Below are 22,134 nucleotides of genomic sequence, written 5' to 3'. Positions count from 1 at the left end.
GGGGTTTAAAAATCCACTGGATTTCTTCACTGCTTATTGGTTCTTTTTGTCTGTGTTCTTAATTTAGAAGAATAAGAATTTTTAAGGCATCTCAAAGAGGCTCACAGTCACCTTCCCTTCCCCTCCACACAATAGACACCCTGTGAGATAGGTGGGGCTGAGAGAGTTCTGAGAGAACTGTGACTGGGCCAAGGTCACCCAGCAAGCTTCATGTATAGGAGTGGAGAAACAAACCCGGTTCAGCAGATTAGAGTCTATCGCTAATGTGGGGGAGTGGGGAATAAAATCTGGTTCTCCGGATTAGAGTCTGCTACTCTTAACCACTACACCATGCTGGCTCTATGGTTTTTGATGGCAGGTATACATGTGTGATTGCATTATTATTGTTGTTATTATCAACAACAGCAACAATGTTTAGCATTTGTTTGGTGTTCTCAGTGTTCAAAACACATCACATATTTTATTACAGTAATTCTTACAGTAGTCCTGTAAGGAAGACCTGTATTATTTTCCCTGTATCTAAGAGATGGACAAATCTGTAAACTCCAATATTATGTCACCAAAGACACCCCATTAGCATCTCATAACCAACGCATTTGACCATGCAGAAAACATTCTAAATTATATATAAAGGGTTCTATAAAAGGGACATAAAAAATCAATACCACGTGCAACACCCATGGCCATCAATCATGAGCATTTCAGTATGAGGTATATAACTCTACAGACTTTGTTAGAACATTTAACACTGGGGGCTCAACAGCTGACAAAACAAACAAAAACAGATTTGGGAAAAAAACCTAGATATTGTAGGAGGCAACTGTAATACTAAAATAAATGATAGCAGAAGTTCCCAGAAGAGTTAACATTATTTTAAACTACCAAAGGCTTTTTATAGCATACTAATGAGAATATATTTTAATGACCTACAGTGTCACCACAGTTGAAATAATATACACCATATACAATGTCACATACCTAGTTAGGCCTATGGAAAATTATAAACTATGATTTTGAATATAAAATGAAATGGTAAAGAAACTGCTATACACTGAACTGAATTTTCAACAACTATTTAGGAAAACTGATTTACAGAACCACTTGTAATCTTACCTGCTTCACCTTTTGAGAACTTTCCTTTTCTAGACACTGGTTTAAGCAGGTAACTTGAGTCTTATCCCCAAAAGTGAAAAATCTATCACAATTGTTTGGCCAATATGAACCAGAACTAGTTCAGATTTCAAACTAAGCACAATATCAATGACTGTGTAGAGAAGCATATCAAAAAGCAAACCTTCAGAACAGTGCGAGAATCAAGTTGACAATGGTACACAACAAAGTGTTTCCAGGAAAGAAACAGATTTAATTTATTTTACCATCTTTTATCTTGTGAATGAATTCACAGACATAATATTCAAGCCTCATTATTTTTAAAGTCCTACATCCTTGATGGCATAATGCCTCTAAATCCCGCTGATATAAAATTTTACTGAATTAGTCGTTAATATGGTCATTTGCTTCCAGTTCCCTGTAAGACAGCCTGATTTATTGTGGCATGAGCTTTTGCAGGCAACAGTCACTGTTTCCACAGCTCTATGCCTTTTTGCTACTACAGCCTAACAGGGTTGCTCTTCTGGAATTATAATTTATATACGATTCCTGCCCTCTTAATGCTTCACATCTATAATCTCTGAACCATTTCTCTCTCTATGTGTAAGTATACACACACACATATACATATACATAAACAGAGTTCTCAGGCACTCCCATTTATTTTATGATACAATTTTGGAGAGTCTTTGCTGAATAATAAAATAATGTTCCATTCCATCTCCTCTGCATTATTTTTTTTTAAAAATATACCTAACAGATTGAATTTCATAATTAGTTGCTGAGGTTTTCAAAATTAAGTTGACTTCATTTGCCTAAGAAAGCTGAATGGTGTCAGACTTACACAGGCTTGTTCAAAATATTAGGCATCAAGGAACAATCTTACAGCAATTTTCAAGAATCAGACAAGAGACGAATAAATTACGTGGAGAACAAGCAGTTTCCAGGCTTCATTAGTTGTAATTACACCCCAAATATGCTCAACACAATGCACACATGTCAGCTGGAAGTGACACACAATAGAGTGGGGAACTTATAAACTCCTCTAAGCACAGAAAGGAGTCCATAAAAACAACTGACTTGTGCATTTAGATTCATGCGATAACACCTCCTCCTGCATAAACCACCAGATCACGCAGATGGGGCAAAACCAAACATGAAAATGCTTCTTTTGTTTTGGAATCAGGATCTATTCAAGCAACAAACTGCACAAAGCTGTGAACAAAACGCTACAATCTTTGCTCTTTTTTACATCCCAGACAGTGTAACTGTTGCATAAAAGAATACATCATAAAACACCTGCGGCTTGCAAGGTCTTTAAACAAAAATTAATTGCTAAACTTCATGTTTCAAAATTGAACTACAAAGAGACTGCTAAAGAACGCATGCACTTAATCAAAACAGAAATCTTTATTTATATTTATGTAGCATGCAGAAGCGCACACACTGTTTTCCATTTGTTATACTCTTTCATGTATTCCAACTATTTTTTAAACTCTTCCCGCAATGCTGAACAGATGTTCAGCATATACTTAACTTCAGTTACTTGAATAGTTTTACCTAAGCTGGTGACTGAGATCATGGGCCAATAAAAGGTACGTCTGAATTAACTATTTATATTCAAATCTAGTTTTGCCACTCTGGATGACAGAAAATTGGCTGTGTTGCCACAGAGTTGTTCTGGCTAAGCTATTGAACTACAGCCTTTGGATTACAATCATTTCAAACCTCAAGTTCTCGGTGACTATATGTATTTTTTCTCTGACCAGAAATTTCTATATGTATCACCCAGGACAAGCTGACATACTGGCCACAGACTAGGAGGGTTGGAAAGAAAGGAGGTGAGAAATCCTTGATCAGATCTCCCAATTTCTTTAATTTTCTATTAAAAAAAACAATGGTGGGAGCTTGATTTAGACAGGGGCTGGAGTTTAACACCTTCCCTCCACCTTCTTCAAGAGAGATCAGCACCCATGAGCAGCTATGAGGGTAAGGGGGGGAAACTAGTTGCCTTTTCCCCATAACGGGAAAATAGCCACTCATGGAAAGAAGAGATATCTATCCAAGAAATGGTGTGGAAGGAAAGTGAAAACCCCCACCCTGCAGCACTATGGTCCCAATCCAGATCAGACCTCCCATAAATTTAAAGAAAATAAAAGCTGTCTGGAAATCCAAACACGGACATCCCCAGCATCAGCTAGTTATTTTCTGAGGCTATCTTTCGTAACTTGGCTTCCTCTCTAACACTCTGTCCTGTTGCATCCCATCCTTTAACTGTTCTCCTTCTAGGGCAGTTTCCAAATTGTCTTCCAGCAGGCAGTTGCCATTACAGTAACATTATTAGTACTTTCTGTAACATATTTGAACATACCCTTCCCATTCATGAGTGAACTTTGGGATTTTACCATTCTTTTACTCTATGGTCTTTTATGCATGGGTTGGATCTCCCTGCTTGAACCTGGGTTCATTGCACATTAAAGTAACCCGGGTTGGGGGAAACTGTATGCATTGGCTTGAATAATCAGGGACGAAACTGTGTGCTAATTGAACCATGAATACAGAAAAGCTGTCTCCCAAGCTCAAATCAAGTCCCACCCCTTTAAATGCTGCTCTATATTTGGCTTACTTCGCAGTGCTCCCCGTGAAAGAAGATTTCCTTCCCCCCAAACCCAACTGCCGCATAAAAAAGCATTTTAAGAACAAAAACCCGGAGCTACCTGAAAGAAGGTGGGGGGGGGGAATCCAAGCCTTCTTTTTTAAAAAGCTTTTCTTTTGCTCAGAGAGAGCTCTGAGGTAGCAGGATGCACTTGAATCCCCACCTCTTTACACACTGCTGTGTGATTGGCTGTGAGAGAAGCCAATCTTGTTTTCCCCTGTTTAACCATGGGCATGCTGCTTTGAGGAGGGGGTTGGAAAAGGGTGGGGCATGACAGCACGGGGAAGCTCAACCCGAGAACCAAGTATGCACGCTCTGTGACTCTGGAATGAGCCAGGATGAATGGTTTAATTCGGGCCAGAAGAGGAATGGGAAAAGCTGGGTTTGTTTTGCGTCAAAACAGCATTGAGCTTCCAAAGAATGAGATATCGTGCATACTGAAAAATTTGATCATGGATGAAATGGGGAATAAATGACGTTAAAGCAACCATGCATAAAACACCTATGTTGGTGTGAGTGTGAAGTACTGTCAAGTCGCAGCCGACTTATGGCAACTCAGTAGGGTTTTCAAGGCAAGAGACTAACAGAAATGGTTTGCCATTGCCTTCTTCCGCATAGCGACCCTGGTATTCCTTGGTGGTCTCCCATCCAAGTGCTAGCCAGGACCAACCCTGCTTATCTTCTGAGATCTGACAAGATCAACCTAGCCTGGGCCATCCAGGTCAGGGCTATGTGTTTGATAGAATTGTTTAAATATTTTATACATACTTTATTATAAATACTGTTTTTAAATCTCTAGTGTTTTAATGACTTGATGTTCACTGCCTTGGGGGCCCTATGTAGGTACAAGGTTTCAGACATTCTGGACTTTTCTCTCATGGAGTAGCCACACCAGAACCAAGGGGACTTCCAGGACTTCCAGCCTGACCAAACCATTCTGGGCATGGCTGCTGAGGTGGGCCTCAAAGTCCCAGTAGTCTTGGTGACCCACGCAGCTTGTGATTTATTTCCATATGATGCTTGGGTTGGGTCTAGATAGTGAGAAGAGGCAGAGGGGAATCTTTGTCTGGGGACTGGGATGGGTCTTGTTTCCAAGTCATATGGAATGTTTGGTCTATCTGGATGATGTCAAAAGGATTGTGGAGATTCCTCTATAGTTTGAGGACTGCCTAAGTAAGTGAGTGCAAAGGTAGAAGTAGGGGCAGCCCACCCGAACACGAAGAATATAGAAAAGAATCCATTAAACCTAGTTAGATTCTGTAAATCTCCTTATAGGATTCTTCCTTTACAGGAAATCTTCCCATTACTGCTGAAACCCCCTGAAAAACTCCAGTCTCTCATTTTAATTCCTCCTCCAGTCTCTCATTTTAATTGCTATTCAAACATTGTAATCATTAATGACTTTTAGCAAGATATTCCTATGATATAGTGCTTCCCATTTAAAATGTCTGTTAAGCACAGAACAGTGACAAAAATAATTATACCAGAAAACTCTAAACCCAAACTCTCATTCTCATGCAAGTCTCCACTGAATCCAACATGGCCATTCAGACACGTAACACTAGGGAAATTTTTTAATACCTTGTTCAACTAGGGCCTAAGAGTGGGTTCCAATGAATAAATGAAATGTGGATTAGACAACTGACTGCTCCCAGACATGGTCACAGTATTAACATCCAACAAAACCAGAAGATTATTTTAAAACTCCAGGCAACATTCTGCACTAGTCACTTCTGTGAATGCAAGGGGGCTGTGAGCCTCTCTGATACCAGTGGGGGCATAAATGTAGTCCTCTGTGCTTATTTCAGATAGCGCAGATAGGCTCTATCCAAGGTCACTCTAAGAATTAATGCTGGCACCCTGCGTTTACTGCTTAGAGGCACAATCGCGTCAATTGCCTGTTCTTATAGCACAACGGGTGCATGAACTATTTGTGAAAAGATCCTTGTATTAGCTTTAAAGGGGGGGAAAAGAAATAGTTACTGAAAATATCTCAGCTAATAATTTCATTCTGACACTTGAGTTTAAAAGGTTAAGTTACTATCTGAAGAAAGGTAATCTGGCTGCCTTTCACAGCAGCCTGCAAACTCGGCAATCTGCATAGAGAGGGGTATTTGTCATCATTAGCTGAGCTGTGACAGCTGGTACCCAGGGTGTCCCAGATTCAAGAAGTGGCAAAGGCACTCTCTTCCTTTAACTTGCCATTAGGTATAGTACGTTCCATAAGCAACAAGATATTTTGCAATACAGCATGAGGCAAGAGCCCTTGAATGCATCTACATTTTCTGCAGTTTGAAAACACCCTGATGCTGCATAAATAGCATTTGCCTTTAGGCCACAAAGTACATGCTGAACAACTAATGCTGGCTTCTGATAAATAAGTGGACCTTCTTTCATACAGAAGGCAGCACACACTGGTTTGAAGAATAGTTTAATACTGAATTGTGATTGAATGCCAATTTTTAATAATGTGCTTTGAAACCAATAATGATAATTATTTAAAAGGAACATATTATATGTTGTGTGGGGGAAGAGTCATTTTCACTGTCATTCTAATTGATAATTACAGTTATTAGAAAAGGTTCAGGCATATCACATTAGTAACGTCATTAGAAAGTTAAAATGTATTCTTTATGTCTACTTAACGAGTAATAACAAACTCACTTGTGGTTTTCTATTAAAACTTACAAATTCGAATATACAGATAAAATTTATTATCGCTTTTCCCAAACTAGATTGAAATAAGTGCAAGAAACAGAAACCCAGTTTCTCTTTAAAAAGTCCAATTTCCTAAGAAAAGTCTGGAACACAAACAACTATAATGCTTTCAGAAACACTTGCTTTTAAAAAGAAAGAAAAAAGTATACAGAAACACCCCTCCCCCCGAGAAGGTTATAGGACTTGATTTTTTTTTAAAAAAAAACTGTTTCCCCCTGTAGGTTTACAAACATAATTCATAATACTGCGTTTTGCATTATTATGTAAACTACTTTTCCACAAATAAAACTAATTTTTCTGTTAATGTAAAATCTATGCAAATGCATGCAGTCATTTATCAGGAAAGCTGACAAGCATTCCATATTGGAAAGGGAAAATGAAACTGCCTCAAGAATAGAGGCAATTAATTATTTCTGTATTTTCTCTTCCTCTGACTTAAGGCACAAAAGTTATCCATCCAGTTAAAACAGCAAATGAAATAAAGAGGCTTTTTTTTTTATTTAAACACATATGGCTTTTGCCTGCAATCCTGATCACCACAAGGTCTGCAGATGCCCGTGGCTAAATTGTATACTGGCAGATGGACACAGGGGAAAACTGTGCTAATGCGGCAGGGTGAGCAAAACAAATGAAGAACTAGATTTGCTGGGGAAAAGGCTCCCCACCTCAATGAGATACGCCATTTGCCCATAAAGTGCGGATTAGGTCAGTGATAAATTTATTATGATAAAAATTCTACGCTTATAATCCATAAACACAACTATTAAAAAATCTTGCACAAAAACTTAAAAGGTATAGATGCATACTCCAACTGTAAAAAAAGCAAAGAAATGAAGATATAATAATGGTTTTACCTAAACATATTACTTACGCAGTTTTATTCTCACTGTTAAGAAGTAACAGAGCAAATAATGAACATCTTTAATGAGTTACAGGGAGGCGGCTGAGTCCTGCGTACTGCTGCTGAAAATGGCAAACACCAAGGCACAACCTAGCAAATATGATATTGCTTACATATACTTCCTACTGCCAATGTGAAGCCTATATTTATTAACTGTTTCGTTTTACAGCGTTATTAAAAAAACATGTAGGGGCCTAAGTTAGCCTTTGATACACTTGAGAAATGATTTCAGCAGAAAGAATGCGTGCATGGTAGAATATTTACTGCAGGTTGTTTGGTATCATTTAGCTAGCTATAAGTTTTGTGCTAAAAGGCCTGTAACATGTACCTTGCCTTGAAATTACTCTTGCAATTACCAAGAAAATTTCAAGTAAATCATACACTCCGTTCACTGTTTTAACCTCTGCTGAAAAAAGAATTCAGAAGATACATTGTTAAAATCTCTTCAAATACATTTTAGTGATAATGTGTTGTATTCTTAAATACAACATATGCTTATGTTTTTGCTTTAACTTTATAACCTAATTGTTTATGGTCATTTCTAAAAAGAAACATGTATCCTTTGCAACAAAGGGCAAAAATATTTGTCATAGTACAAAAACATTAACAAAGGAGGTTGCTATAAAATGAACAAAAATACCCTTTGGGAGAGAGACGTCTGGTATAATGCATCACTCATACCAGTTTTTCATTTTACACTGGTAGTGTCTGAAACCTTGTTATTCATAACATTAATGTTGGTTCTCAAACATCAACCCCCAACTTTAAAACAGTGTTCTTAACCTCAATACCACAGCTGCAAACTTGAGCCCTATACACGCAAGGCTTCCTACTTGGGCCCAGCATATGGTTGGATCCAGCAACTTTGCTGGAACCACACAGGCTTATGTATACTGCCTTGGGCTTCTTAATGGAAGAAAGGCAGGATATGAACAAAATAAATAAACTGGAATATGCCTAACTTCCCAAGGGAGTTGTGATGGTCTCACCGCAACTCTTGCGGCCTTCTCTGAGAGCCCTCTCATAACTCACCTCCAAATTTGCTCCTCAGCTTCCCTTTGGGCTTCCTATTCTCTTCAAAAAATTTACGAACATTTCCCATTACAAGTGCCACGAAGTTCTCACTCATGGAAGAGCTCACCATTGGTGACACTAGAATTATGAACCTGATTCAGGATAGGTATATTAATATTTCACACTTAATAGTATGATTTCTGAATTTGAAACATATTCCTATGGGTAATGTCATATGCTAATACTTTTTTTGAATTTACTACTGGATGTGCTGCAACACAGACCTGGTTCTAATATTCCCACTAACATGTTCATGGAGAATTTTTATATGCATTACTAAAACTGTTTGAAAATACAGAGTTAGATCCTATCAAATACCTTATTTGGAAAACATAATATGTCTGAAACTGGGGTAGAGAAACTATTTTTAGTGTGTGTATTATTCATTATTGATTAATAGCTCATTCGTCACCTTTCAGCAGCCAGGGACAGCATGGCCGCAGCGCCTCCAAACCCGTTTCCTGGCTGCCAAAAGGCTTTAAAAAGCTTTTCGGTGGCTTTTAAAATTTTAAATGGGGCATTTTGCCCCATTGAGAACAGCGAGGCTGCGCCTGCTTTTTTCAATGCCATTCTCCCCGCCGGTTGCTGGGCCAAAAGGGGACAGGAAGCTGCCTACTGTCAGCTCTCCCCCCCCCCCGGCATGTTCCGGGAATGCCCCCCAGGACACCACATCCCAGGAATGCCCCCCAGGACACCGGGGCAGGCCTTTGCGCCAGTGGGATGCTGGCGGAAGGCCCAGCTGGTGTTCCTGGGTGGCGCTGCAATGGCAGCGTCGGGAGGCTGGCGTCTGGGCCTCCCCACCGGTGTTGGGGCCTCTCTGCGTGGTGTAAGTTGCCTGGGTGCAGGGGGCCACTGCAGCCCCTTTTTAGCCTTCTAAGAACTTTTATCCTTGGAGGTCAGGAATGGGCTGTAATTGTATTGTCTCAGTTTGCAGCCAACAAATCTACATGACCAACAGAAATTAAAATCCAGTAAAAATTACAAGTACAATTCAGTACAATTCCTTAAGGAGAACACAGCTTAGCTGAATGGTAGATAGGAGCCTGGCTGTTACCTCCATTCCTTCTGTCACTGACTTCAGTTGGAAGCAGAAGAGAGGGGGGCTCTTATGTGAAACCAGATATAGTTGTGATACAGAGATGCCTAGCTGCTTTCCTCTGACAATTCTAAATTGTCCATCGTACTGTCTTGAAATATCAAGAATACTAATTGATTTGTGATCTTTTTGCCTATGATGTAGAACCATTAAAGGTGGGGGGAGAAGACAAGACTATCCAAGACATTGGGAGTTACATTATCTATTACTAATGGTGCAGCTAAACATGTATTTGGCACCAATATCATACTAGGTGGGGTCCAGAGCATAGAAATGACAGAACCCCTGTCCAGAACGTTTAGGTGTATAAAACAAATATAAGTGTCATCTTGGATCAAACAAAATTCCATCTTGATCAGCACTGTTTCTACCTGTGGTTAGCCAAATGATCCAGCAAGCTACAAGCATCTCTGTGACAATGGGTTTGGATCCTGCCTAGATTTTCCTATGTGCAAGGTGTAGGTGTCATAAATAACGGCTAAATAATAGACCATGAATGTGGCTAAACTTTCTTAATGCTAACAGAAAACACAATACTCTAAAGCAATTAACTGTTTAAGATTATTCTGGGTTGTTGTTTGTCTAGTATCTTTTACCAAACAAGTTAATTGGATGGCCTCTAGTTTTAGTGCTTTGAAAGGAAAATAGTTTAACCTGTTCCCTCTTCTATAACATATACATTTAACATCTACATCCCTCTAGTCAATTGTCTTTTTTAAAAATCCAAGTGTTAAAATGAGGAATATGTTTCATTTCTGTGATCATTTTCAACTGTGTTTTTCTGCATTTTCTCCAGCTCAACTATACTTTTTTTTTTAAGATGAGATAATCAGAACTATACAGTTCCTTAGGGAACTTTTATGAGCAGCTTTGTGAAAGACCTTTAGAAAATCCAAGCACACAATGTCCACCAGATCTTCTCTGCATACATTAGCATTAGCAAGGAGAAATTAAAGAGCTGCACCAGTCACAGGAGATAAAAAAAATAAGGCCAAGGCTGATGGTGCAAAATAGGTTAAAATATATTTTATTACTCAGATAAAAATTCCGTACGTCTTTATTTTTATATATTCAGTAATGTAATTACATATTGTATATTACAGATACCCCTGAACAAGCCTCTTAGGCGAAACACGTAGGGAATTCATATTATGCACCATCGACCTTGGCCTTATATTCTATCTCCTACATTAGCAGTAGTAGACCCCCTACCCCAAAGAGTACTATGGCTCCCTGTACCTCACAGTTTCTTTCCGGGGAAAGAAGAAGAAACCTCTTGTCACTTGTTATCAGAGAAATAGTCCTGTGCCATTCTGTTCCCGCTACATTCTGTGCCATACACTGTTCCCACTACAAGATTTCTTGGAGAGGGACTGTGTCCCGTGTCTCTCTATGTAGCTTTGGGAAGAACTCCAGTTTGTTCCATTAAATAGCTAGATGGAAGACATACACTTTAATAGCTCTGAATTTCATGAGCTCCTTGGGTATTCTTGGGAGGAATCACTTTAATTTAACAATTAATTTTAAAACTTTTATCCTTTGTAACCTTTAACACAATTTCTTCTGATGTACAGGCATAGTTGAGGAGAGATGCCCCTTCAGATTTGCTGCTGTGAATACGAACAGCAAAAAGTACAGTATTTTTCAAAGGTTATCTACACTAAAAAGAAAATTTGGATGAGGAAACACAGAGGGGAAAAAGAAGAGGATAAGAGGGAAATAGGTTGTTAATACAGCAAATAAAGAGGGGGTTTTACCCAGCACAAAATAGCAAAGAAAGGAGCAGTTAATATCATGCTAATTCAACAATTAGTATAAAGAACATTCATTGGCATGTGGAATATCATTAGTATGTAGAACATTCAAGCATCTACAAAATTTAGCAATTGTTTAACTATGTTGTGAACTGTGCCTGTGCAGAACTAAGAAAAAAAACGAAATCCTAGGCGCTAGCTTCAGATTTTTAGGAGCCACAATCAAATCCTAGTTCATGACCTACCTAAACAATCATTTCCTATTTCTAGAACAATCAAAATTCTTGATGTCCAGGCAACCACACATCTGAGATTCTTCATGAACATATACTTCATCCAGTTAAGAAAAAATAAAAACATATATATTTTAAATACAGATATAAATGTTGAGTATTGAGTGATCAAAATGGGTGATCAAAATGGGTTATTCTGGTTTTTAGTACCATCTGGAATCTTTATTATATTTTTAAAAAACATGTTTATTCTTTTGTTGCAGAAGGGATGCATTTGACAACAGCATCACAAAACATGTTTTTGAGATCCTTTTTCAAAATATTTACCGCAATGAGCCATTAGGGAGAGAGATGCCTTGTAGAATGCAGTGTGAGTAAAGAATAATAGACCTTTAAAATCTGATATTTTCCATCTATTTGGTAACAGTAGAATTTATATGTGTGTGTGAGAGAGAGTGTTATTTTTTAAAGTCACAGCTGACTTATGGTGACCCCGTAGGGTTTTCAAGGCAAGAGACGTTCAGAGGTGCCATTGCCTGCCTCATCACAACCCTGGAATTCTTTGGAGGTCTCCCGTACAAATCCTAGCCAGGGCCAACCCTGCTTAGCTTCTGAGATCTGACAAGATCCGGCAAGCCTGGGCTATCCAGGTCAGGGCAAATTTGTTATAGCTAACAGCAATTAAACTTTGAATTTGAAAAGAACGAAAGAATAGGCATTAATAAAATATCCTGAGTTGCTCCATTCTCTGGATTACAACAACACAGGGTTGTGGATTAGAGAAGTCACTAAAATAAAGCAAGCAGATGGTTTCAATATTAGTTCCCATTAAGACACACTGTATGGCACCAGCAAAGGGTGTGGTCCGTACCAGCTACACTGCGCTGACACTTCTCATGGCCTGTACCAGTTCAGGCAGCCAAAACTGATCAAGCCCCAAGCATGGCTTGACAATCAGACACCAGTGTCCAAAAGCCATGCACCAAGAGGACTTCTGGGTACAACTTCTTATAAGTTACAGTGACTTCCAGTTTGAAATACGGTGCCCGAGGGCTTGTGACTCCTGGGCATGTGCTATTGACACATCTCCCATTAATCATATCAAAGGATTTTCCTCAGCCATGGTACATCTGAAATCCAGATACATCTGGGATTTACCAGAAAGGATGGCTGTTTATTATATCTATTATGAGAAGCAGTATGGAGATGACCAGTGACATTCCTTTGAATGTTTTTTAGCTGTACACTACAATTTAGTTATGTGCTGCCTTAAACAGGAATCAAAACTCCTCAGTATCTGTGAACTGTGGAGCTTAAACCGATTAAAAAGTTCAAATTCACAAACGTAAAAGCTGAAAAGCATCCATTTCCAGATTCTGAAACAGTAACATCCACATTTTTATCAGCATTCAAATATTTCAATAAGTCACCAATGGCTTTACACATACTTTTCAGGTGCTGTGTGGTATGCAAAAACTGAATGTTTCTGAATTACAGTTAAAAGTTTGCAGATGATGGATATTTGTGCTAATTTTGAGGGTTTTGTTTAAGTCAGTGATATTCACTCCGCAGCTTACAGAGAGCCTGGGGAGGGGTCGTGGCTCAGTGGTAGAGCATCGGTTCAATCCCCGGCATCTCCAGTTAAAGGGAATAGGTAAGTAGGTGATGTGAAAGACCCCTGCCTGAGACCCTGGAGAGCCGCTGCCGGTTTGAGTAGACAATACTGACTGTGATGGACCAACGGTCTGATTCAGTGGAAGGCAGCTTCATGTGTTCATGTGCAATTAACACCCACCAAAAGAGCCACATGACTATTGTATGCCCTGTGTGCCATCCCACCAAACATACACATACTATAGGTGTAACTATTAATATTAAATATATCATTATAAACTTTTAAATTAAAAGAGTAACTCTGTGTCTGTAGGATTGTCTCTCCCCATCAATGTTGAATCACAGCTAGCCCTTGGGTATCTAGGGAAGGGCCTCTCTGTCTGCCTTTGTGCTGTCTCCTCAGTATGAGGCTCAGCAGCTCAGGTGAGAGAGTCAGATTGCCAAGTTGTCCAGAGGAGCGCAAGATGTTTGTGGACAAAGGAGAGTAAAACCACCACCACAGCCCCACTGTGGCCAGCTGTCTCTTTTCTTAGTGGCTGCCTGGGTGGTGGGATGAGAGTACAGAAGCTGTGGAGAAGGGCAGAGGGTTATTGGAGTGGATGGGCCTTTTACTTCCATCCCTGTCATGAGGCCCAGCTGAGGGGGACTCACCGTTTATCCATCCTCCACTCCCTCCAGTAACAGCTGTTTCAACATGGAACCCATCTGCCAACCACATTGCCCGCTTTCCTAAAACATGGGGAGACACCACAATGGGTGACAGTGCTCACAAGAGCCACAGGTGGCACTGAGCCACTAGTTTAAGCATTCATGAAGACTGTAATATTTCTCTCTTTAAGCTAGTTCTTTAAAATGGACTAGAATCTAAAGTGCTCATTACACATACATAAGTGGCTTGTACTAGACACATATTCATTTTTTTTGCTTTTTTTGAACCCAATGCCAAACTACATTTGAAACTATTGTTTAAAAGCCAATTTGCTATGTAATATGGGTGTGGGGGCGTCTAGCATAAAATAAATCTAGCAATGCAGTCACGTGGAGTTGCTTCAGTTTGGAGTAACTACATAAGATTGCACTGTAAAGCCCTTTGGGCTACTAAGACTTTACAGCTAATTGGATCCTCACCCTACAAAATAGAATTTACACAGGTGTGTAGATTCTAATAATGCTGCTTTCTTGCTTAGACAGCTATTCTACCTTTCTTACAATATATTATAAATTATTTACATAAAAATAAAAATATTAATTAGTTGCAACACAAGCAGTGCAATTGTAAGCAGTCAGTGACCTTAGAAGGGTGTAACTCTGTTTAGGGGTGCACTGTAAATTTCAGTAAACAATTAGCATTCCAAACAGGAACAATGTCATTCAAGAACACTCCTCATGTCATTCAAGAACACAAAACACTCCTCATTTTAAACATATGCTGATAGGGTCTGAACTGGCTGAGATTGAGGTTGAAAGAGATATTGGGGTTGTAGCAGAAAGCTTGATGAAAATGTCAACTCACCGTGTGGTTGTGGTGAAAAAGGCAAACTCCATGCTGAGAATTATTAGGAAACTGGTTGAAAATAAAACAGCCAGTATAGCAATTAATGCTCATAGAGCTATGGTGCAGCCTCATTTGCAATACTGTGTACAGTTCTTGTCTCCATTATCTCAAAAAGTGTATTGCAGAGTTGGAAAGAGGTACAGAAGAGGACAACCAAGATGATGAAGGGATTGGAACACATTTCCAATGAGGAAAGGCTTGCCAGCCTGGCACTTTTCAGTCCATAAAAAGGATGGCTAAGTGGTTTATAAATGTAGAGGTTTATAAAATTATGCTTGGAAAGTGGATAGAGCTTTTTCCACCCCTCCCATCATACCGCAGCTTAGGGGGCACCCGATGATGTTGTTGGGGAACAGGTTCAGAACAGACAAAAGGAAATAATCATTTACTCAATGAATCATTAAACTGTGGAATCCACTGCCAGTGGACATGGTGAGGGCCAAGAGTGTCGATTACTTTAAGTGGAGGTTCGACACATTCATGGAAGATGGGTCCCTCAATGGCTACAAGGGATGGTGAGTTAGGAAACCTCCATATACAGAGGCAGCAAACCTCTGGATATCAGTGCTAGGAGATGACATCATGGAACGGCCTCTGCCTCTATGACATTTGTTGGCCCTCCACAGCAACTGTTTGGTAGCTCTGTGAAACAATGTGCTGGACTAGATGGACCACTGGTCTGATCCAGTAGGCCCTATTTATATTTGCATGTACTTCTGAAATGGAGTTGGGGGTGGGGAGTTGCATGCTAAGTACACATTGGAAACTTGTGCCTTTCAGTACTGTGGTGTCACTCTGACAATTACACACCACTTAAAAGAAAACCTTGTGTGATTCATATACATGATGTTCTGCTTAGCAGCACACATTCTATGGATGTAATAAATGCATGCCAAAGCTGTCCTTTCCTGGATGCAAAATCAGTCAGTGTTTCTTCTTATTTAAAGAAAGGTCAAAACATATTTAAACACAAGTATTTTGCCATAAGTTGCTTGGGTTGCGCAGCAAGTTACCGATTTGAATCACAGTATTCAGAAAAAAAAGTGTGCTTACATTATTTTACATCTTGCAGTACTTTCACTTATACCAACTTCTAGCAGCTCTTAAATAATATATTTTCGATATTTCATTTATATGAGAGATTACTTTAAGCTTCCAAAGCTGTTTATCCAACACATGCTGCTTTATTTTCAAGGTCAGTATTGAATATTTTAGTTGCTTAATCACATGCAACATGAAAGAGTAATGACAGTTCTGCCGGATGACACACTATAGATGTAGTAGATTAAAAGGAGCTAATCCCTTCTGAGTCTATAGCCCATTCTGGGTTTGGGGGGAAAAAAGAGCATTCTCAAAATAGGATTCTTAAAACATTGCTGTTGAACTTAACTAAAATCTGGTATGCCAGGAATGTCTGCTGTTGATGCAATTGTTATAGAATTAAACAAATAGTACAGTGTGTGCTTTTCTCTTTTATTTGACATCACAATGCAATCTCATTTATCGTGCAATCTTTTATCTCACAATCGCATTTATCTTTAAAAAAATTAATTATCCACATGTGTGTTTGAATGAAAAGAATGTGATTACTAGAAGTACCCTGAAAATACAACATGGTCTCCAAGCACCAAAATATGAGATTTATTGTGGCATAAGGATTTTGTAGATCTGAGCCTACTTTCATCAGATACTTGAAGTGTGTTCTCACAAGCATGCATACACAGGGAAAAATACAAACAGTGTGGTCAAAAGTCTACTAAAACTTATGAATTAATACATTCGACAGTATTTAATGTGCCATAAGAATCCCCCCTTTTTAATGTAACATACCAACATGGCTAATCCTGTATCAAAATCTTTATTTTGGTACAGGCCCATAGCCAGCCTATGAAAAGGACACCATGGTTCTTTGGCAGTTACCCACTGTCTTTGCATACCTGAACAAACTTGGAGCCCAAGAGCACCTTAGAGTCCAACAATTTTTTTGAAGGTATAAGCATTTGTAAGTCAAAGCTCACTTTGTCAGGTATTTTTTTTTTGCATACCTGAGTTACAGAAGTTGCAAGAGTCGTCGCATTTTATGGACAGTCCACATATGCATCTTCCTTCTAGTAGTTTTGTTTCTGTTTCCCAAATATCATAAGACTAGATGATGTATCTGGGGAAAGTAGTTCCAGCTAATGATTTTGGGTATGTAGAACAACTGTATTTTAATGATGTAGAAGGGGAGGTTGGGGTTAGTTTACAGAACTCCCCCTCCCCCCACTTGCTTTAGAAATTAGGATATTTGAGATTATATTTTCCTTCTTTTCAGCTGAGCTGTGGTGATCTGCACAATTTGAATTGGGGGGGGGGGAGAAGGTGACAGTCAGCTTTAAGGATTTCAGCCTTTCTTTGGTCTTGGCTAGAAGCACCCACCGAACTGCAATGACAGCCAACATACTAACTTTGAAGTTTCCTCCCCCTCCCCCAAGCTGACTAGCACTGCTGATAAGTTTGTAACACCTTCATGCTGGGGGAAGAATGAACAAAGCTCTTTCCAGAGAGTATGTGTGCGAGGTGGAGTGATTTTGAACTCCATACAATATTCATGATGTGGTTACAAGGCATTACTTTAAAATAGGGGCATATGGGAATCTTCTCATTGATATTCCATTCCAAGCAATCCTAAAAAAATTCAAACACCACATAGCCATGCCTTTATCGAAAATATAATAATGCATATTATCTGTAGATAAAGTTCACAGAGTGTCAAAATTATAAACACAAAATGGTTGGAAGAAGCCATTCAGCCTTTTAAACCTGCTTTCCTTCCTTTAGCCATCCTTGAGTTTAAAAAGTCACTTTAAAAATATAAAAAAGTCACAATCACTTACAACGGAAAAACATATTTTATTTTATTAAGAAGACAATAAAATTGAACCTTCTACAAATATATGTGTATAATTTCTCTAGTGCAAAAAGAGAAAGAAATTTATTTTGGTTGGCAGGATGATGTGTTATGAAAAGAGGAAAAAACATTAGACTATCAGATACATTCAATGAGCCTTCAAACCCACTCCAGCAGCAGGGATAAATAATTTAATAAACCCTACTTCATATTCTGTCTCCCTTGCGCCACAGACAGATATTAAAAAATAAAACTTTAAACTCATGAATAGTGGTGTGCAATATCAAAAAAACAGTAAGTAAAATGCGATAACAATATAAATGCTTAAACAAATATATGCATTCTAAGCAATCAATGTCTTTCTCTTGCTGTATTGGTGAAATCCGAAAAACAAAGTTGCGAGTTTATAAATTACACTTATTGGAATAAGGAACTCTTGTTTGCACCCATTTCCAGCAAATAACTGTTCATTTCAGCAAAGGCTGCAATCATGTGTAAGGCTAAGCAACAGGAGGAAATGACAACATATGAAGAAAGATCCTGCAACTTCTATTCCTTAACACAAGACATGATCAGTCATAACCTGAATCAGATAACTGTAATCTTAATGCCTCCAAAACCTGACCGGAAATAGAATTTGGTTACACAGCATTACTTTAAAATAGGGGCTTGGAATGGAATTTTGGGTTTCATAAAATATTCTATTTTAAATACAGGAATATATAGTATGATGACTGTTGAAATGTATTTAGATTTACCTGATGAGAGTCTGAAAAGCATTTTATTAACACTGATCCCAATCATAGCCTAAATAACAGAGAAACACTTTGTTTTGTCTTTATTTAGTTCCATTTGGGTTCAGTGGAATTACAGTCAGCATAAATCCATGACCATCTAATTGTCTTGGGTGATTTAAAATAAATACCTCAATCACTAAACAGCAGGATCTGACCTGTGTTAAGCATCCCTGCTACTAGCACCCATAAACAATATCCTGAGGTTTAAGTGTTTTCTACAGCGTTTGAAATTGATTTTAAAACTAGCATGCTAAATTATATGATTTCATTTGGAACAATAAAATATTCCCTACCGTATTTCCTTTGTTACATAGGTTTAATCATTTTAATTTCAGCACTCTTAATTTTAACTGATTCTGTTCACTACAGAATCATTAAACAACCAGAAAGTTCAGCACGTTAAAACAACAACAACGTGATCCACATAACTATTAAGAAACAGCGTCAATTGGTCTAAATCCCAATTAAATCAATGGCAGGTGTCGCATGTTTACTCAGAAGTAAATTCCATTGATTGCCATTAAGCTTACTCCCAAGCTAAACGAACAATGAAATCTCAGTACTCCAATTTAAGCGGTCAAGTCTCTAAACCACGCCAATTGTTTTCTTCTAGAAATACTGCACCTACTTTCAAGATTCGGCATCTGTGAGGCACAACTGATAACTCAACTGCTTTACAACCCAGTCAACTTTCCCCATTGATGTTAACTGACTTGATGCTGGGGTTGGAACTGTGCCTCCCAGGCATGTAAAGGAGGCGACAGGTAACTTCAAGGGCTTTGCCGTATTTGCCACCTTCTCCTCTCTCCAGAAAAAAACCCAGCAGCAGTCAGCAGTACCAGGGCGGCAGACTTCCTTTGTCTGAAGATAATTCCCAGTGGGTAGCCCTGTTTGTCTGCAGTAGTAGAAAAGGGCAAGAGTCCAGTAGCACCTTCAAGACTAACAAAAATATTTTCTGGTAGGGGATGAGCTTTCGTGAGCCACCGCTCACTTCTTCAGATATCTGAAGAAGTGAGCGGTGGCTCACGAAAGCTCATACCCTACCAGAAATATTTTTGTTAGTCTTTAAGATGCTACTGCCCTTTGTCTGAAGAGTTCGAGTTCCAGCTATCAGGGAGATTTGGGGGGGGGGTAATCTTCCCTAAGAACAACGTTTAAAAAAACGTCGGTCTGTGCTGGACCTTCCATTTCCATTGTAAGGTCTAGCCACCTATTCAGGCCAGGGCGCCTACAGCTAGAGATGCTAAAAAGGAGGCAAGCCCTCCCCCACTGGAGCCGGGGACATGCCCCTGGCTTCTGGGGCAGCCGAACCGGCCCTCCTGCCGCAGCCCAGCCGGGAGGAAGGCGGCCTTTCCCAGAAGCCGAGGCTGGGCTCCAGCGGCCCCCGAGCCGGCCGGCCGGACTGCGGCGAAAAGCTCGAGGCGGAAAAGCCCGGCGCGCCTTGCTGCGCCACGTGGGGCCAGGAGCCGCCAGGCAAGCCCCGCGCCTCCACCTGTTGGCGACCCGCGGTCCCGGGGACTGCGCTCTCCCCGCTTCAACCCAAAGGCCGTCTGAAGGGGCTGCCATCCCCCCCCCCGCCCCGGCCCCAGTCTTTTTGGTCAGCTAAGCGCAAGGCGGGCCGCGCGTGAGAAGGGCAAAGCCAGACAAAACGAGGGCCAAGAGGAGCTTTCAGGCCCTTCCGCAACGGCGGTCCACCCGGGCGTCTTTAGGAGCCCAGGGAACTTTCCAGCTCGTCCCCCCCCCCCACCTGCTCAGGTGCGGCGGTCAGCAACCCCCCTCCCGGCCAGGGTCGCGCGTGTTGCCTAGGCTCCCGAGCCTCCAGCGCCCAGCGCGCCCTGCCGGCCCCCGGTGCCGGTCCTTTTCACGGCACCGAGCCACGCGAATCTAGGCAGGCCGCCGATCAGGACGGAGGCGCTCCGAAGGTCCCAGCCAGACACAACCGAGGCTGCCAGTTTTGAACAGCCCATCCTAAACACGCCCTTGGTTCAGGATCCGGTTAAAAACAAGGCGATGGTCCATAGAAACAATCCATATCAACCAGAGAATCTTGATTTTGGTACCCCGGGTCTTCAACCAATTATGCCAAAGCAAGTGACGTGTTTGGGATTCTTCTGAAAGGCACCCAAGGGAAAATGTCGGGGGTGGGGTGGGGGGAATGCTAAGCCAATGGGGCGTCGTTCGGAGACCATTAAATGCGCCTGAATGCCACTGAAATCAGAGTCCAGTAGCACCTGAAATCAGAGTTTAACTCTTCTCCCTGTTTTAAACGCGAAATTTGGAAGAAAACCCCGAGGATTTCAGAAGAACGTCCTTCCGACCAATGCCTTGAGGATGGAGGCACCTCCCGCGGATTTCCGACAAAGTGCTCTTTAACTTTCGCCCGTTAATTTTAAAATTGAGAGGCTTGCTATGCTCTTTGAAGCCACCCAAAGGAGGGGGGGGGGAAGCTGCTTCGGTCGTTTCTACAGATTCGAACTGTTCTTTCTCCTCCAAGATGAAGGAGGTAGAGGCAGGAGCTCTTATTGCAAACAGCTCCGCTGACCGAAGGTGATCTTGGTCCGTTCAGGCCGGCCATGTGCTGAAAAGTCCATCTTGGCAGGGGACCTGCCAGCCAGCGCTGCTGCAGTCTTCGCCAACCGCTTCCTGGCCACCTCTCCCCGCGGTCCTGTGCGCACATTTGTTTAAACCCCCTCCGGACTGCACATTACAATTCGCGAGACAATAAAGCGCCCGTTTCAGCCCATTAATAAACATTTATTTCGCAAAAAAAAAAGGGGGGGGAGTTTAGAATGACTGTATGCACTTGTGTGACACAAATAAGGTCAGGATGCAACTAAATTAATAGCAAGAACAACTGACGTTGACCACCCCAGCTGCATCGCTTTCGAAACTCAATCCGGAAAGCTGTCCAGGCCGGTCAACTGGCCGGACACCTCGTTCATCCGCTACCAATCTAGGAAGCCAGGTAGAAACAAGACGACATTTGCATCCCATCGATTAAGACCCGCCAGATCGCCCTTCCAGCTATTTAATGGGGGGGAGGGGGGGAGGGGAAAATATTTTATGCCGCCGCCTCAGCGGCTTCCCAACACTGGGCTAAAGCGGCTGGCGAGAGGAAAACGTTTGCCCTTGCGGTCTCCAGCGTCTACCGCGCAGCTCCAGCTGAAGCCGAGGGTTTGTTTGTTTGTTTTGTGTGGGAACGGGAGGTGTTCCCCCTTTCTTCCTCCGAGCGCGTCCCCGGCTCCCCCGGCGGCAAGCTGTCTGCCCAGGACACCTGCGAGTCCCCTCTCGGCGACCAGCCGGCTCGGAGCGCCCGAAGAGGAGAGTTTCCCGAAGTCCTTCCTCAACGGCGGCGCTCGAGTCGACCGGTCCGGCTCGCCTGGCGCGGCGGGGGCAGGTGGGGTGGGCCCGGCTGGCGCTCTTCCGCCCCCGGACCCCTACCTGGAGTTTGCGTGTTGCTCGCTCGCTCGGTCTCCGAGAGAGGGATTAATTAGACGGGCCGCGGCTGAAAGGAGGCTGCCGTGACGAGCCCAGTGGCGATTGGCCGCCCGCCCGCCTGGCCCTGCCTTTATCATTTCCACACGAGTGCATCTGGGCTCTTATACACACCAACAGCCAGCTTTTCCTGACATAGACACACACACACGCTCAGAGAGAGACCCACACACAGCACTTTCCCCACCGTCTGACTGAGAGCCCTGCACTCACAGTGGCTACTGAAGGAAAAGCGTAAACA

At 41.3% G+C, this 22,134-nt stretch overlaps 1 protein-coding gene across 3 annotated transcripts in view; it reads right to left on the bottom strand.

Moving 5' to 3' along the window:
• NBEA (neurobeachin) overlaps window positions 1-22,134 on the bottom strand; it is a 433,179-nt gene that overhangs the window by 142,239 nt on the left and 268,806 nt on the right. The window lies entirely within an intron of this gene.

Source organism: Euleptes europaea, chromosome 12 (genome assembly GCF_029931775.1).
Source record: "Euleptes europaea isolate rEulEur1 chromosome 12, rEulEur1.hap1, whole genome shotgun sequence".
In the NCBI taxonomy this organism is placed as follows: domain Eukaryota; kingdom Metazoa; phylum Chordata; class Lepidosauria; order Squamata; family Sphaerodactylidae; genus Euleptes; species Euleptes europaea.
This window is presented reverse-complemented; position numbering and strand designations above follow the sequence as displayed.